The sequence below is a fragment of the Hyperolius riggenbachi genome, chromosome 6 (assembly GCF_040937935.1).
Source record: "Hyperolius riggenbachi isolate aHypRig1 chromosome 6, aHypRig1.pri, whole genome shotgun sequence".
In the NCBI taxonomy this organism is placed as follows: domain Eukaryota; kingdom Metazoa; phylum Chordata; class Amphibia; order Anura; family Hyperoliidae; genus Hyperolius; species Hyperolius riggenbachi.
The window spans coordinates 215,786,300-215,803,054 of record NC_090651.1 but is presented as its reverse complement, the minus strand read 5'-3'; the positions used below and the strand labels follow the sequence as shown (position 1 = coordinate 215,803,054).

General features: G+C 43.8%; 1 long non-coding RNA gene across 1 annotated transcript in view; it reads left to right on the top strand.

Annotated features, from left to right (window-relative positions):
• LOC137522645 (uncharacterized) overlaps positions 1-16,755 on the top strand; it is a 104,493-nt gene that overhangs the window by 4,220 nt on the left and 83,518 nt on the right. The window contains exon 2 of the long non-coding RNA XR_011022376.1: positions 16,079-16,153. This is a non-coding gene — a long non-coding RNA (uncharacterized lncRNA). The remainder of the gene's footprint in view (positions 1-16,078; positions 16,154-16,755) is intronic.

Genomic DNA, 16,755 nt, shown 5'->3' with positions numbered 1-16,755 from the left:
GGCAAGAATGCATGTATTAGAACAGGAACATCTGGTAAGGAGAATTTGACTGCAGAAAAACACACCCACTAGCAATGATTAACCACTTGCCGACCGCGCACTCATAACGCGCGTCGGCAAAGTGATAGCTGCAGGACCAGCGACGCACATCTGCGTCGCCGGCTGCAGGCTAATTAATCAGGAAACAGCCGCTCATGTGAGCGACTGCTTCCTGTCAATTCACGGCGGGGGGCTCCGTGAATAGCCTGCGGGCCGCCGATCGCGGTTCGCAAGCTAAATGTAAACACAAGCGGAAATAATCCGCTTTGTTTACATTTTTACAACGCTGCTATAGCAGGAGCGTTGTACTAGATCAGCGATCCCCGGCCAATCAGCGGCTGGGGATCGCTGTCACATGACAGGCAGGAGCCTGTTAGAGGCTGCACAGGACAGATCCGTTCCTGTGCAGCCTCCGATCTCCGGGGCAGGGAGGGAGGAGAGGGAGAGGGGGAATCCTGCGGTGGAGGGGGCTTTGAGGTGCCCCCGCCAGCCACACGCAGGCAGGAGCGATCAGACCCCCCCCAGCACATCATCCCCCTAGTGGGGAAAAAAGGGGGGGGCGATCTGGTCACTCTGCCTGCTATTTGATCTGTGCTGGGGGCTGTAGAGCCAACCCAGCACAGATCAGCGAAATCAGCGCTGGTCCTTAAGGGCTGGTTCAGACGGACGCTTGCGGAGCGTTCACCGCAAGCGTTCGGACCGTCGCGGTAAACGCTCCCATTCAAGTGAATGGGAGCGTTTACACCGAGCTTTTGCGCGCTTTTACCCGAACGCGGCGTTTGGGTCCCGATTTTCGCGAGCGTTCGGGCTGCCCCTGGAAGCAACATGTAGCTTCCAGGGAGCGGCCAACCGCGACGGCTAATGTTCCCCTACGGGGAAAAAAAACGCGACCGCATCACGACGCGACCGAAGGCTACTGAAAGCCTGACCGCGCAGCCGCCGCAACGCCCCCAGACGCGACGCCACACAGACGTCCGTCTGAACCAGCCCTTAGGGGGGGTAAAGGCTGGGTCCTCAAGTGGTTAAGGTGGCCACACACCATACAATTGTTTATATTTCTGATCAATTCAAGCCTTCAATCAATTTTTCTGTGTAATTGTAACATTTCAAAACAAAAGTCTGCCCAATGTATCACACACACGTTACATTTTCCACTAACTATGAAAGAAAAAAAGATTGAACACTCAGAAAAAATTGCTTGGATCTACTATATATACCAAGAACTTGAAAATCTAAAAAAATGCACAGGAAAAAATACACCACTCCCAATCTTCTTCTATAAAAAAATAAAATTGGGAAATTCAATCAGATTTTTCTAATGAATAAAAAAAGCTTTCATTTTTTGTTCAACCAATCATTTTCATTGAATTGCTGTAAAATTGCATAATTTTATTGTATCTTTATTGTATCTTGTGTGCCCACCCTTACTGTTCAAGCTCTTTATGAATAACCAGTTTCATTTTTATTTACTATTTTGAGGTCCTTGCCTTGAAAAAAAAACTCCTTGATAAGCTTTATGACACATTCAAGAAATTGACAGAAAAACAAAACAAACATTGCATTGTTTCTATCTTAACAGAAACAAAATCTTAAAGTGAACCAGAGACGAAGCACCCTCAAGTATTTTACCATATATATCAATGGGAACATTACAGTAAACACCTACTCTGCAATTTGTTTCATTCTCCTCTGCTAAATCTGCCTGTTAACAGCTCTGATAAGAATCCCCAACTGAGCATTCAGTCTAGGCTTTGCCCCAAGAGACTATGTGTAACGATTGTGGAACTATCTCCGTGGTCAGCGCACAAGATGTGCGCTGACACTGCGGAAGTCCTCCACAAGCGTGTAAAATGACAGAACCCAGCTATGGTGCTATGCACCTGTAGAGGGAAATTCCCACCGGCAGATGGAGCTGTGGAGTGCAGACGAACACAGCCTCTGCACTGCCACAGATGCCAGATGGGAATTGTACGAGTTGAAGCAATGCAGGGCAAGATAGCCCTTAAAGAGGAGCTGTTAGGTATAAGGTCTCAGAGAAAATAAACACATATATCAGTAGCTAAAGATTGGCTGTACTTACATTACATATGCATTTCACTGTCCACGTTTGGATTTCACAGAATTTGTATATAGTATATGCAGAGATAGATGCTCCTGACAGCTCATGGCAGGCTCCATGTTTTTCTGTCAAATGTGTCCTCATGTCCTGCCTGCTTCCTGATCACAGATAAGCTCCTACTTGAACAACACAGTGTGCAGTGAATATTAATGAGCCATGTGGCTAGGAACAATAGCTGACTCCTGCAGTGTACTCAGCCCGGAGATTTATCAGTGCTACGCGCTGGACTGATTAGAAGCTCCTGTACCGTCTCATTAGCAGCCAAGGGGAGGGCCCCAGAATGCTTTGCAGTTTAGTATGCGGCTTGCGTCCTTATGGTTCTATAACAGCCTTTCTGATAAGCACACATCAAAGGTAACTGAGATTTTTATCTTCACTAATTGCTTTATGGCTTCCTTCTAAACTGTTTAACACAGGAGAATAGAGGTTTAAATTAGCTTCTGCAGCCTGACAGTTACTCTTTAAAGAGAGAGAGCACAGAGACAGAATGTATGTATGTCCACCAATCTAGTCGCCACCCAGCGACGGTGAACACACAACAGCGGAAACGAAGTGGGAACGCAATCGCAAGAGTGGCGATTGCCAATAGTGACACAAGACCGAATTAGACAGAGCACAAGTGTAGCAAGAAAGACATAGCAAATAACAACGAACGTCAAAGAAAATAACAAACGCTAGCTAAACGCGAACTCTGCACTCATTCGCAACAGCGAACACGTTAAAGACACGATCACCACGCGTTAGGCGCCCAGTGATAAGCGTGCCACCCTAACTAGCCAATGAAACACAAACACGAAATAGAGAACGCGAACGCTTGCTAAACGGTTACCTCACCGAGCCTACAGCAAGCGTTCGTACCAAACAAGACAGACAGAAGGAGCAGCCAGCAGCAACCGCAGCTCTGGCCTACACTCCCAGACAGAGCACAGAAGGAACCCCCGCCACTACCGCTAGAGCGGGTGCGATCCAGACAGACAAACAGATGGGGCTACCAGTAGCAACCGCTGCTCTGGCTAGCACCCCTAAGGCAGAATACAGAAGGAACCACCGCCACTACCGCTAGGGCGAGTGCAATCCAAAACAGACAGAACAATTTCCCGTCGACCGCCGCTGGTGACAAGACAATCGCAACAGAGAGACAGTACAAGGCAAACAGATAATACAACCTGACTACGCTAGAAGGGATGCCTAGTGCAGTCCCAGGGAATTACTATAAAATAATCTTAGCAAACAATAGCAAAGGCTGATACTCCAGGTGAGTTAGCAGGAACAAACCATCATGACCAGCAAGGAATTCTAGGAGCAAAAGGCATTTATACTGCAAGCCATCAAAGGAATCAGCTAAGCAATTTGCATGACAAGTGTATGCAAATTCCTCACCAGCAGAGCAACTCTGAAACTTGGAAAGTGAAGACAGGTCTCTTTTCCAGAGACCTGCAGCACTCAGACCTAAAGAATGGCCAAACAGCTGTCTGCCTGTACAGACAGCTGAGCAGATCATTACACTATGCCAAGACTGTGAGCAGAAGACCCTTGAGGATGAAAGCCACTTCCTACTGCACTGCCCAAAATTTACTGCAACCAGGGACACTTACTTTAAGAAATTGTTGGAACTATTCCCAGACTTTCTCACACTAGAAGATGAGAGAAAAACATATATTCTACTGGGAGAAGAGGAATCCACAGTGACAATCGCTGCACACTATGTCACAGCATGCCACAGACTGAGAGGAGCATAATGGAACTGTAAACCTAAAAAAAAAAGCCCACAGACTGCTTAGCCATTGTCCCCCTACCCCACCCCCTCCCATGTCCCCTATTTCCCCTTGCTTTGGCAATACCTGTAATGAATCTTGGTCATGCCAATAAAGCTATCTTTGATTTGATTTGATTTGATCTGTGTTAATGTAGACATATACACACAAACCTGGGTTGCTAGACCAGGATCCACCAATTGCACACTTGGTAAGACCACTTGGACAGATCTCTCTGTCTGTTCATCGCACATATGGAAGAAGGCAGTGCTGGGCCGAAATTACGCATGAGCGTAATTACGCATCGTAATTCAATGTAAATTTACGCGTAAGCGCTACGCGTAAATTACGGTCTTACGCGTAATTATTTACGCGTAAGCAGTAGAGTGGTATCGTAATTACACTGTCTACCGTAATTGCTAGGTATGCGTAATTTTACGAACACTTACGCGTAATTTTACGCGTAATTACTAACGTAAAAACTCCCCTTTTCTAAGAATAGCCAATCAGTCAACATCCTAAGCAACCAATAGTATCTTCTCCCGCCCTTCAGTATAAGCGTACGTTTTGACGCATACGAATGATATGTACGCAATAACTGTCACATTGACGGCTATTGCGTACATATCGTCCGTATGCGTAAAAAAATACGCATTAATGGGTATTACAGCACTACGCGTAACATCGTAGTGTAAGCGCCTACATTACGGTATCCTTACGCGTAACTGCGTAAGTTTACGCGTAATTACAGTGATGTACCGTAGATAATTTCCTATGCCGTAACCGTAATTGCGTAATGCGTAATAGCGTAAAATTACGCGTAATGATCCGTAAGCGTAGATTTTTCCATTACGACCAGCAGTGGAAGAAGGTCCCCAGCATAAATGCTAATGTAATATGTAAAGAGGTAGCCAAAAATTATCAAATATTTAAGATATTAAAAATAAAATAATAAAGTGTGTGTGTGTGTGTGTGTGTGTGTGTGTGTGTGTGTGTGTTTGTGTGTGTACATACAGAGTAGTTTTAGGTCTTCGTAGAGCCAGGAATGTCAGTTTTTATTTTGTAATAAATACAAAAAATATGTTACTAGCAGGGGCGTAGCAATAACCATAGCATCCATAGCAGCTGCTATGGGGTCCTGGAGCATAGGGGGCCCAGGTGGTACTTAATGTATTCACCATGAACTTTCTTGTGTTTCTCCACCCTCTGACTTTGTCTCAGTGCCCAAGGACTATGTGCAGTGCTGATTGCATGAGAATGTAAATTGCCCAATGAACTCATATCCTTAGGGTAGGGGCAGTTTGCATTGCTATATCTGAGGCCCCCATGAAAGTATTGCTATGGGGCCCCATGATCTGTAGCTACGCCACTAGTTATTAGTTAACAGAAATTGTTAGATACTTATTGTTATCTTTTTAGTGTTACTTGAGAAATCAAAGCAACTAAAAATGGATATCTGGTCATTCATTTTTAAATGTCATAAAGAAAAGAATGTGATTTCATTGCATACATTAAACATTTGATTCAAACAAATTCTGACTTTATCAATCACCTTTATTGGCAGGGAATGGCTTCAAAATAAAAAAAATTACAGAAATATTTAAAAATCTATGTTTGGCCATCACTTTTGCATACATATATATATAAAATAAACAAAGGCTTTTTTTTTTTCAAAATCATCTGCGAACAACTTTTTTTTAAAACCTGATGGCTATTAGAGGGATGACCCCTTTTTGGCTATTTATTATATGTAAAAAATGTGACTACCTGCTGTGGGAAAAACCTGCTGCTGTTACCAGTATTTGTTTTGTTGCATGAAGTAAATATGATAGGCTTCTGTGAAAGTCAACTTGATTTCTAAGGCCCTTACAGGCTGGAGATCACTGAAAACCATAAGTGACTTGGGACATCTGTCCAGGGGCGTAGCAATAGGGGGTGCAGAGGTTGCGACCGCATCGGGGCCCTTGGGCCAGAGGGGCCCCGAAGGGCCCTCCCTCAACTACAGTATTAGCTCTCTATTGGTCCTGTGCTCATAATAATCACTTCTATAGATACTTTGAATAGTGATAATTATTAACACACTGTTCCCCATCACCTTCTTGCACCTCTGACACTGCAGTTGCCATTGGCAGGTTTTGGTGCGCCGTAACAATTGCTATGTATAGAGTGCTTGGGGGGCCCCATTGTAAAACTTGCAACGGGGCCCACAACGCCTTAGCTATGCCACTGCATCTGTCCTGGATTTCTTAAAGGAAACATGAGGTGAAAATAAAGTGATGAAATAAACAACTGTAGCTATCCCCCATATCCTAAAAATTACCTTTTTTTTAGATATCCCCCAGTTTTATTTTATTTAAAATCTACTTTTTATGTTTACTGTTTCATTGTCTCAGCTCAATGACATACATTAAAATATACCAGAGCTAAAATCTATTAACTATTTACGCTTTTTATCCATTTCCTGCTCTCAGAAGCCATTTTCTGCCAAGAAAGTGTTTTATGGCTGTAATTCCTTATCGGTGCGATTACACTATCTGACCTGGTCCCGACCCAGACAAAAACTTTCACTTACAAACCTGATTTTTAACTTTTTCAGGCAAAGAAAGAAAAAAAGGAACACTGCATAATTATTTGTGTGCTTGGCACTGTATATACACATGTCTATCTCATCATGTCACATGTCACCTCGTGTGTCCTATTACCATTTATGCCGCCTGGACATGATTGTCACGTCCAGGCAGCTGCTGCTGTGCTGAAGCTTGCTCCAGTGCGCAATCGGGCGCGATTGATCTAAGTCCCCGGCAGAAAAACCGACGGCTTCTTATCAGAGGCCGCTGTCTTTCTGACAAAAAAAAAAGTTTCTTCACTTCCAGGGCTAGAAAAAAAAAAATACTGTGGCCATCTTAATTATTACATTCAAAATTAACTGTTTACCTCGCACACCAAAAATTACCCAAATAACATTTTTATTGAAAAAAAAAATTACAAATAAAAAACCAAAAAAAACAAACAAACAAACATAAATATTTACCCAAGGGTCTGAACTTTTTTACCCACTTTACCCCCCCCCCCCTGGTACGGATTTCTCCGTCCCTTTTTCCACCCTGTTACCACCAAGGGATGGTGAAATCCGTACCTGACGCCGCTCCCGCCGCTGTCCGCGCTCCCGCTCGCTCTTCCACGCGCCCCTGCGCTCATGCACGCCGCCCCCTGCTCGCCCGGAGATCAGTGAACGGAAAAAGCTTTCCCGTTCGTTGATCTAAGCCCCCCGCAATGATCAGCTGTTTCTACGAGAAGCAGCGCGATCATTGTGAAAAAAAAGTTGCCCAGCCTCCCTGAACTTCCTGCAAGCGTACTTCCTGTACGCTTGCAGATTGCATAAACAAAAACTCACTGCCATCTTGTGGCCAAATAGTAAAACTACACCATAAAGCATTTTTTATATACAAATACATTAGTTAAACATTAAAAATTAACTCATTACCTCCCACACTCCCCAATTTTTTTTTTAATAAAAAAAAAAAAATACAATTAAAAAAATTACATAAATAGTTACCTTAGGGACTGAACTTTTTAAATATTTATGTCAAGAGGGTATAACACTGTTACTTTATAAACTATGGGCTTGTAATTAGGGATGGACGCAAAACTGTAAAAAATGCACCTTTATTTCCAAATAAAATATTGGCGCCAAACATTGTGATAGGGACATAATTTAAACAGTTTTATAACCGGGACAAATTGGCAAATACATTTCATGGGTTTTAATTACAGTAGCATGCATTATTTAAAAACTATAAAGGCGAAACCTGAAAAATAATAAAAAATGTTCCCACATTTTTTCCTATTTTCCCATTAAAACACATCTAGAATAAAATAATTCTTGGCATAATGTCCCACCTAAAGAAAGCCTAATTGGTGGCGAAAAAAACAAGATATAGTTCATTTCATTGTGATAAGTAATGATAAAGTTATAATCGAATGAATGGAAGGAGCGCTGAAAGGTGAAAATTGCTCTGGTGCTCAAGGGGTAAAACCCCTCAGTGGTGAAGTGGTTAATATGCATGTGCTTTATAAGCTTGTAAATAGTGATGGACGCAAAACTGAAAAAATGCACCTTTATTTCCAAATAAAATATTGGTGCCATACATTGTGATAGGGACATAATTTAAATGGTGTAATAACCAGGACAAATGGAAAAATAAAATACATAGGTTTTAATTATGGTAGCATGTATAATTTGAAAGCTATAATGGCCGAAAACTTAGAAATAATGAATTTTTTTCATTTTCTTCTTAATATTCCTGTTAAAATGCATTTAGAAAAAAATAATTCTTAGAAAAATGTACCACTCAAAGAAAGCCTAATTGGTGGTGTAAAAACAAGATATAAATCAATTCACTGTGATAATTAGTGATAAAGTTATTGGTGAATGAATGGGAGGTGAAATTTGCTCAAATGCATAAGGTGAAAAATACCCACGGGCTGGAATGGTTAAAGTATACCTGAAGCTGGAGAAAAATTATTAAACCAAAGATGTCAGCATATTAAAAGTTGAATGTATTCAGACACAGCCTCATCTTTGCACTCTCTCCTTAGCATTTTGGCTTATCCCCCACTTTAAAGTCCCTTGAAACCTGCCAGATCAATGGAAACACTGCGATCCGGATGTCCTTTACTATCCCCTCTGACACACCCATTGTATGCTGTCAAAACATACTTCTCTTTATTTCCATGATTCTCTCAACTGTCAGTGACTGTACAGATTGCATGTCCATACAATGAGGGGAGCGAGCCTGAAAAGAGAAAGATGTAGTTGGAAGGTGGACTGATGTGACACAGTGCCATTTCAGGTGCTATAAGGAAAACCACACTAACAGCTGGGTTTTGGAGTATTTTGAAACAATGGAAACACTCAAAATATTAGGGAGAAGGTGGACAACAATGGGGATGTGTGTGAGAAGAGTCAATACTTCACTTGGTAAAATATTTGATCAAATAATGTTTTAATCTACTTTAGGGATACTATAAAATCCTAGTGCTAGTACATAGCAAAGGTTTGCAACACTTGGATGGCTCTAGTTGGATAACAGCAAGCAAGGGCCACTCAATAATAAGATAATTAGCAGTGGTTTAGTGATTTGCAAATCAAGTAAATTAAACAAAAATGAAATATTTCAAATATTACAAAGAAAATACAAGGCAAATATAGAGACATACATAATACGTGACAAAACGTTCAAAGGATTTATTACACTATTGAAGTTAGTAAAAAGGTGCCTTTAAGAAACCAACAAAGAGCCTATGGCATGTGCAAACAGTGAGAGTCGAGCCTGGTACAGGATGCTGTGAAAAGTAAGCTGAGCATGCGGCTGCCTAAGTTCCAATGTGAGGAGGACAAGATCAGTAAGTAGAATGGACGCCTTGGAAGCAGTACACCAGGTGTATGTGACCTGTACACTTTGCCGGCGCTCAGTCTCGACCGGATTGCCCAAGCGGTCGCTGGTTCACCCTAAACAAATGAAAGAGCATTATGCATCTGATGAAGGATGGGAGTCCGTAGCATGTAATGCAGTGCTTTGCTCCATAATACATAGTAACAGATTTTGCAGCCAATTGTGTGCCGTCTCTCTTTCATTTGTTTATGGTGAGGAGGACCAGATGCCTGGCAGAGCCAGCTGTGGCCACCAAAATGGGGGAGAGCCCGTGGAAAAACTATAAGTGTAATTGTTTTTATACCTATCTAAATAAAACAGTATAATGGTGTGAAGGGTTTTTTATTTTAGGTCTTATGAAGTACTTTCTGGTATATTGATGATGTGAAACGTTGAAATGTTATATATGGAAGTACTGATCTGATGCCAATGCACAGGATCAGTCTTACATTGGTCATATTTGATTGCCCTAATTTGATTGTGTGGGTTAGGGGTGACATGGGAATATCCCCAATATGCAATTATACCTTGGTGGTCTACCATAGCGGTGAGTGTCATGTAAATGGATGTGGTGGTAGAGGCTTTCACCTATTGAAGATTTACCTGCCGAGAGGATAACTGTGACATTTCTATGAAGTGAAGGACTGTTTATGTGAATCAGAGTGGTGTTATTATGATGAATCACAAAGAGCCTAGAGCGCCTATGAACCTTTTGAATTAGTGGTTGTTTGTATGTGCACATAAAAAATAATCTAAGAAAATATAAAAGGCGTTTGTGAAAATCCTTACAATGTATAAAGCTAACAGAAAGGATTATTTTCACAACAAAAGTTCAAGAAGCCTTAAGAGAGCTCAGATCATAAAAGGTACATTTAGAACTGAAGCAGGTCATATGGACGTGTGCTCAATGCCGTGCTGTGCCTGAGGTGGTCACCGCCATAGTCATAATGCTGTTAAGTCTATAACGGTGCAGCCATCGTTTGAGAGAGCAGGCCCAGCCCACCCATGACACCAAGTGAGCCATTCTACTTAGGTGGTGGAAGTCCTGGGGGCGGTGCCAGGGAGGGGCATGAGCAGGAGTGGGTAAAAGCGCAGGAAGGAAGAGCAGAGGGCACACAGAGGTGGGAAGGGGCCAGACCAGTGGTCGAGTGGGGGGTGGACGCGGGTGAACGGCGTCCACTTACTATTTCTTCAGCGTGGACGCCGTCCACCCTAGCGTGTGTAGGGGAGCAGCGCAGAGAAGAAGGAGAGCTGTGTGGACGGTGGAGAAGGGGCCTTCTCCCCCCCCCATCTCTCACCTTAGGGTGCTCTCCCTCCTTTGCTGTCCCCTCCAGAAGTAACGTGCGGGCAGCCGGCAGGACTTACCTCTCCTCGTTCCGGCGCCGGGTCTGCGTGTCGCTGCTCTGGATCAGACCAGACTTGCAGCAGTGGAGTGCTCACGCCGGAACGAGGAGAGGCAAGTCCCGCCGGCTGCCGGCACGTTACTTCTGGAGGGGACAGCGAGGGAGGGAAAGCACCCTAAGGTGAGGGAGGGGGGGGGATATATACTGGGCACATATACCCCCTGATTACATATACTGGGCACATATACCCCCTGACTACATATACTGGGCACATATACCCCCTGACTACATATACTGGGGACATATACCCCTGGCTATATATACTGGGGCACATATACCCCTGACGACATATACTGGGCACATATACCCCCTGACTACATATACTGGGCACATATACCCCTGGCTATATATACTGGGGCACATATACCCCTGCCTACATATATACTGGGCACATATACCCCTGATTAGATATACTGGGCACATATACCCCCTGATTACATATACTGGGCACATATACCCCCTGACTACATATACTGGCACATATACCCCCTGACTACATATACTGGGCACATATACCCCCTGACTACATATACTGGCCACATATACCCCTGGCTATATATACTGGGGCACATATACCCCCTGACTACATATACTAGGCAAATATACCCCTTGACTACATATACTGGGCACATATACCCCTTGACCACATATACTGGGCACATATACCCCCTGACTACATATACTGGGCACATATATCCCTGGCTATATATACTGGGCACATATACCCCTGACTACATATACTGGGCACATATACCGCCTGACTACATATACTGGGCACATATACCCCTGGCTATATATACTGGGGCACATATAACAATAACAATAACAATAATATTTATATAGCGCTTTTCTCCCTGGGGACTCAAAGCGCTGTGACCCTGCATTATGCAGTCTCAAAGGCTCGGGAAAAGAGGTGAGTTTTTAGCCTTTTTTTAAAGCTGTCCAGAGAAGGAGCCTCTCGTACTGATTGTGGAAGTGAGTTCCATAGAGTAGGGGCTGCGTAGGAAAAGGCCCGAGCACCAAATGTTAAGTGTATCCTGGGAATAACCAGCTTCATCTTGTTGGCAGAGCGGAGGGTGCGTGAAGGGGCATAAAGTTCCAATAGATCCGCTATGTATTTGGGTCCCATGTGGTGTAGAGCCTTGAATGTCAGCAGGCAGATCTTAAAATTGATTCTTCATTTTACTGGCAACCAGTGAAGAGTTTGCAGTACTGGGGTGATGTGTGAGCTGCGGGGGGCATTGGCTAGGAGTCTGGCTGCAGCATTCTGTACTAGCTGTAAGGGGCACAGAGCCTTATCTGTAGATCCGATGAACAGGGCGTTGCAGTAGTCTAGGCGGGAGGATACAAATGCGTGAACCAGGGCAGGTAGGTCTTCAGCTGGGATAAGGTGTTTGATTTTCGCTATATTTCTTAGATGGAAGAAGGAAGACTTGACGACAGCTGATACCTGCTGTCTGAGTTTTAGATTTCCATCCAGGATCACCCCAAGGTTTCGCACAGAGTCTTTATACTGTACAGTATCTCCCCCAATTGCTAGTTTGAGGTGGTGAGCGTTTTGAACTTTATCCATCATGTGTGGACCACCTACCACCAACACCTCTGTTTTGTCAGAGTTCAGCCTCAGCCAGCTGGTGTTCATCCAATTTTGTAAATCCACTAGACACGCATTTATGGATGCTGATGGGTCTTGGGTGCCAGGCTTGAAGGACAGATACAGTTGTGTGTCATCTGCATAACAATGGTATCCTAGGCCATAGTTCTGGATTATTTTGCCCAGTGGGAGCATATAGGCTGCAAAGAGTAATGGTGATAGTACAGAACCATGTGGAACTCCATAGGCAAGTGGCACTGGATTAGAGTAGTGTGTGCCCAGACATACTTGCTGTGTCCTGCCAGATAGGAAGGTCTGAAACCATCTAAGAACAGTACATATACCCCTGCCTACATATATACTGGGCACATGTACCCCTGCCTACATATACTGGGACATATACCTCTGACTACATATACTGGGCACATATACCCCTGGCTATATATACTGGGCACATATACCTCTGGCTATATATACTGGGCACATATACCTCTGGCTACATATACTGGGACATATACCCCTGGCTACATATACTGGGGACACATATACCCCCTGACTACATATACTGGGGACAAATACCCCTGGCTACATATACTGGGCACATATACCCCTGGCTACATATACTGGACATCTATACCTCTGGCTACATATACTGGGGACTACTAAACCCCTGACTACATATGCTGGGCACATATACCCCTGGCTACATATACTAGGCAACTATACCTCTGGCTACATATACTGGGGACTACTATACTCATGGCTACTTATACTGGGGACACCTATAGACCTGGCTACCTATGCTGGGGGTACCTATTTTGGGGGAACTGCTGTCAGATTATCTGCATTTTTGTGGAACTGCTGTTATGTATTTTGGGGAACAGCTGCCAGATTATGTGTATGTTAGGGGAACGGCTGCTGCCAGATTACGTGTATTTTGGGGAACTGCTGCCAGATTGTGTATGTTTGGGGGACCACTACTGCCAGATAATGTCTTTTGGGTGTTACGTGTATTTTGGGTGATCCGCTGCCAGGTTTTGCGTATTTTGGGGAACTGCTTCCAAATTCTGTGTATGTTGGGGGAACTGCTGCTGCCACATTGTCTATTTTGGGGGAACCACTTCCATATTATCTATATTTTGGAGGAACTTCTACCAGATTATGTGTCTTTTTGGTGAAATGCTGTCAGATTACATCTATTTTTGGAGGTTACACTACGGCAGAGCTCAAACTTCCTCGACAGAATTTTTACTTCACTGCTAAGGTCATGTATATTTGGCCCCACCCATGACCACGCCCATGGTATGCTTGGCCACCCCAATTTTTCCCACGTGAGTCCACTCACTTCATTTCCCAGGACTAGACCCCTGGGCCAGACCCTCCTCCCTCACCTGGGGCCTTCCCTTCCGAGCTCCTCTCTACAGATATTAGAGCAGAGGGTCAGCAGTGGCGGGCGGGGAATGAATGATTCACTTCTTCCTTCCACATTCCAGGCATCGGAGCGCTGAGTTCCACAGGTCTTCTCCTTCTTCAGTACCGCCCACTGTACTTGTGGAAGTACAATGGGGGGCATTTAAGAAGGGTAAGACCTGTGGAATGCAGCGCTCTGACGCCTGGAACCCGGAAGGAAAAGGTGAGTCATTCATTCCCCGCCCGCCACCGCTGACACACTGCTCTTAATAGTGGCTTGATAGTGTACTGGTTAAGGGCAATGGTTACTGCCTAAGGTCAGTACCTATTCAGTAAGGAGTTCAAGAGAAGACTCCCTAACACTGCAGGGTGGCCTCTTGAGTGCGCCCCAGTGGCTGCAGATTTGAGTCCGACAGGAGAGAAGCACTAAACAAATGTTCAGATTGTAATATCTGGAGGGGGGAGCTTGGAAGAGGGGGGCCCAGGTAAGGGAGGGGGGGGGGGGGGCGCCAAACCGCTGTGTGCCCACTGCTCCTCCTTCCTGGCTGACCTATATTGGGGCAACTATACTACCTATACTGGGGAAACTATACTACCTCTGCTGGGGGCTACTATAATACCTATACTGCGGGCAACCATACTAGCTACCTATACTGGGGCAACTATACTACCTATACTGGGGGCATATATAATACCTATACTGGGGCAACTATACTAGTTACCTATACTGGGGCAACTTTACTACCTTTACTGAGGGCAACTATACTAGCTACCTATACTGGGGCAACTATACTACCTATACTGGGGTCAACTATATTAGCTACCTTTACTGGGGCAACTATACTAGCTATACTGGGGGCAACTATACTAACTACCTTTACTGGGGCAACTATACTGGGGAAACTATACTAGCTACCTATACTGGGGCATGGATACTTGAAACCTATACTGGGGCAACTATACTGGCTACCTATACAGGGGGCAACAATATTGGCTACCTATACTGGGGCAACTATAGTAGCTACCTATACTGGGGCAACTACACTGGCTACCTATACTGGGGGCAACTATACCTGGCTACCCTATACAGGGAGCACCTATATCTGGCTACCTACCTGCCTATACTGAGGATTAATTTTTTTGGGTGCTGTGCGATTTTAGGGGGGAGGGGGGGGACTTGGAGCGCATCCTCACAAGTTTGTCTCAGGCTGAAACAGTCTAGAACCAGCCCTGGTGGAGAGTATATATGTACTCATTTAGGACATGTAGTAGAGCTTACTATGCTGTCCATGTCACTTTGAGTACTAGTGCTGTATATTTATGGGAAGAACTCTGCATGTAATGGAGGATGAAAGAAAGTTTCTTAGTTAAACCCAGTTGTGCAACCGTCTGTAGTCTGACCCTCAGGACTTTCTGAGAAGAAGACCTCCAGATAGTTCTTCGGTTATCTCCAGCACTCGTGGAATTAATTGGAATTGTGTTAAACTTTTTGCATTAATAACTGTAGACTGCATGCGCTCATCCACTTGGTGCCTCTAGACAGAAGCCCACAGGACCTATTCAGAATTCAGCTCCAGAGTGGTAATCCTTACCCTAAGCCAGCAGCTGAAAACCTCACTTCATATTCTTATGTTTCTTCTCTGCAAAACTTGGCAAGAGTTTAATTGTAGGAACTAACGTGCTTCCCATAAAAGAGGAATCATTAAAAGGGAATTATAATTCATTCTAATTAATAGTTGTGCAGGGATGCACCTATTTCTGTCTGTGCAGCTGCAGCATGAAGATATTCTGTGCCAGAACAGTAAATACTTGGATCAAGAGATGGGACGTGATGATACTAATATACTGTCAAACCGACACGCTGCATTCAAACAATATGAAAATGAGAATCAAACTAGACAAGTACAAATGGTGATGCTGCAGGTTACTATAATATCGTGTACATGTTCAAGAGGGGCATGTACTGGAAACTAGTGTAACATAACTCTGATAGGAAAAGCAATCTATCAGGATTTACTCTGCAGAACTTCAGCTTTAGCACTGGCGTTTTCCCACCAATCAGAACCTGTGCAGTAGGTACATACAGCAGAGTGACACGCACACAGATGATTGCTCAGCTACCCAAGATGTGAGACAGAGGTTTGCATCCAGTGTGTGATCAATCGTCAAAAAGAGATAACATTAATAGCTTTCATATTGCCCACAAGACAAATGCTCTAGTAAAGCCATTGTTTTGCTATCTGAACAGAATGGGATGTGTGCATTTCATATCTACTGCATTGTATGTTGCTTGTGTCACTGACTCGGATTATATTATCTTCCAGATCTGATACAGACGGGGACATTAATAAAGCAGAGATGTAATGGAATCAGTTGCTTAAAGCAAATCTGAACTTACGGTAACTCTCTTTCACTTTTTCCAATCTCTGTCATGTTCCATGTACTGTGGCAGGAGAAGTAAAAAGAAGCATCCACAGGATTATAAAATAATTAAAGACAGTTTAGAAAGGGAGCTAGGTGTTGACCTGCCTCCTCATAAGGACACTAATAAAGGGTGACAATAGTTTATTGATTTTTAATTATTTTATAATCATTTTGGACACCTCTTTTGCTCTTGTAGAAAATTGGGCTTGTGAGTATAAACCTATACTTATTTTGATGTAAAAAGATCAATGAGTGGAATATACTACTCTTCACATCCTCTGTCTGTAGGGGTACCTCAAGGCTCTGTCCTCGGTCCCCTCCTCTTCTCCATCTACATGCACGGTCTTGGTAACTTGATCAGCTCATTTGGTTTCTAATACCACCTATATGCAGACGATACACAACTGTACCTCTCAGCCCCAGACCTTAACTCCCTCCTCACACGGGTTCCCGACTGCCTGTCCGCTATTTCCTCTTTCATGTCCTCTCCCTTCTTAAAACTTAATATGAATAAAACTGAACTAATAGTCTTTCCACCATCCCTGTCCACCCCTTTGCCTGATATTACAATAAATGT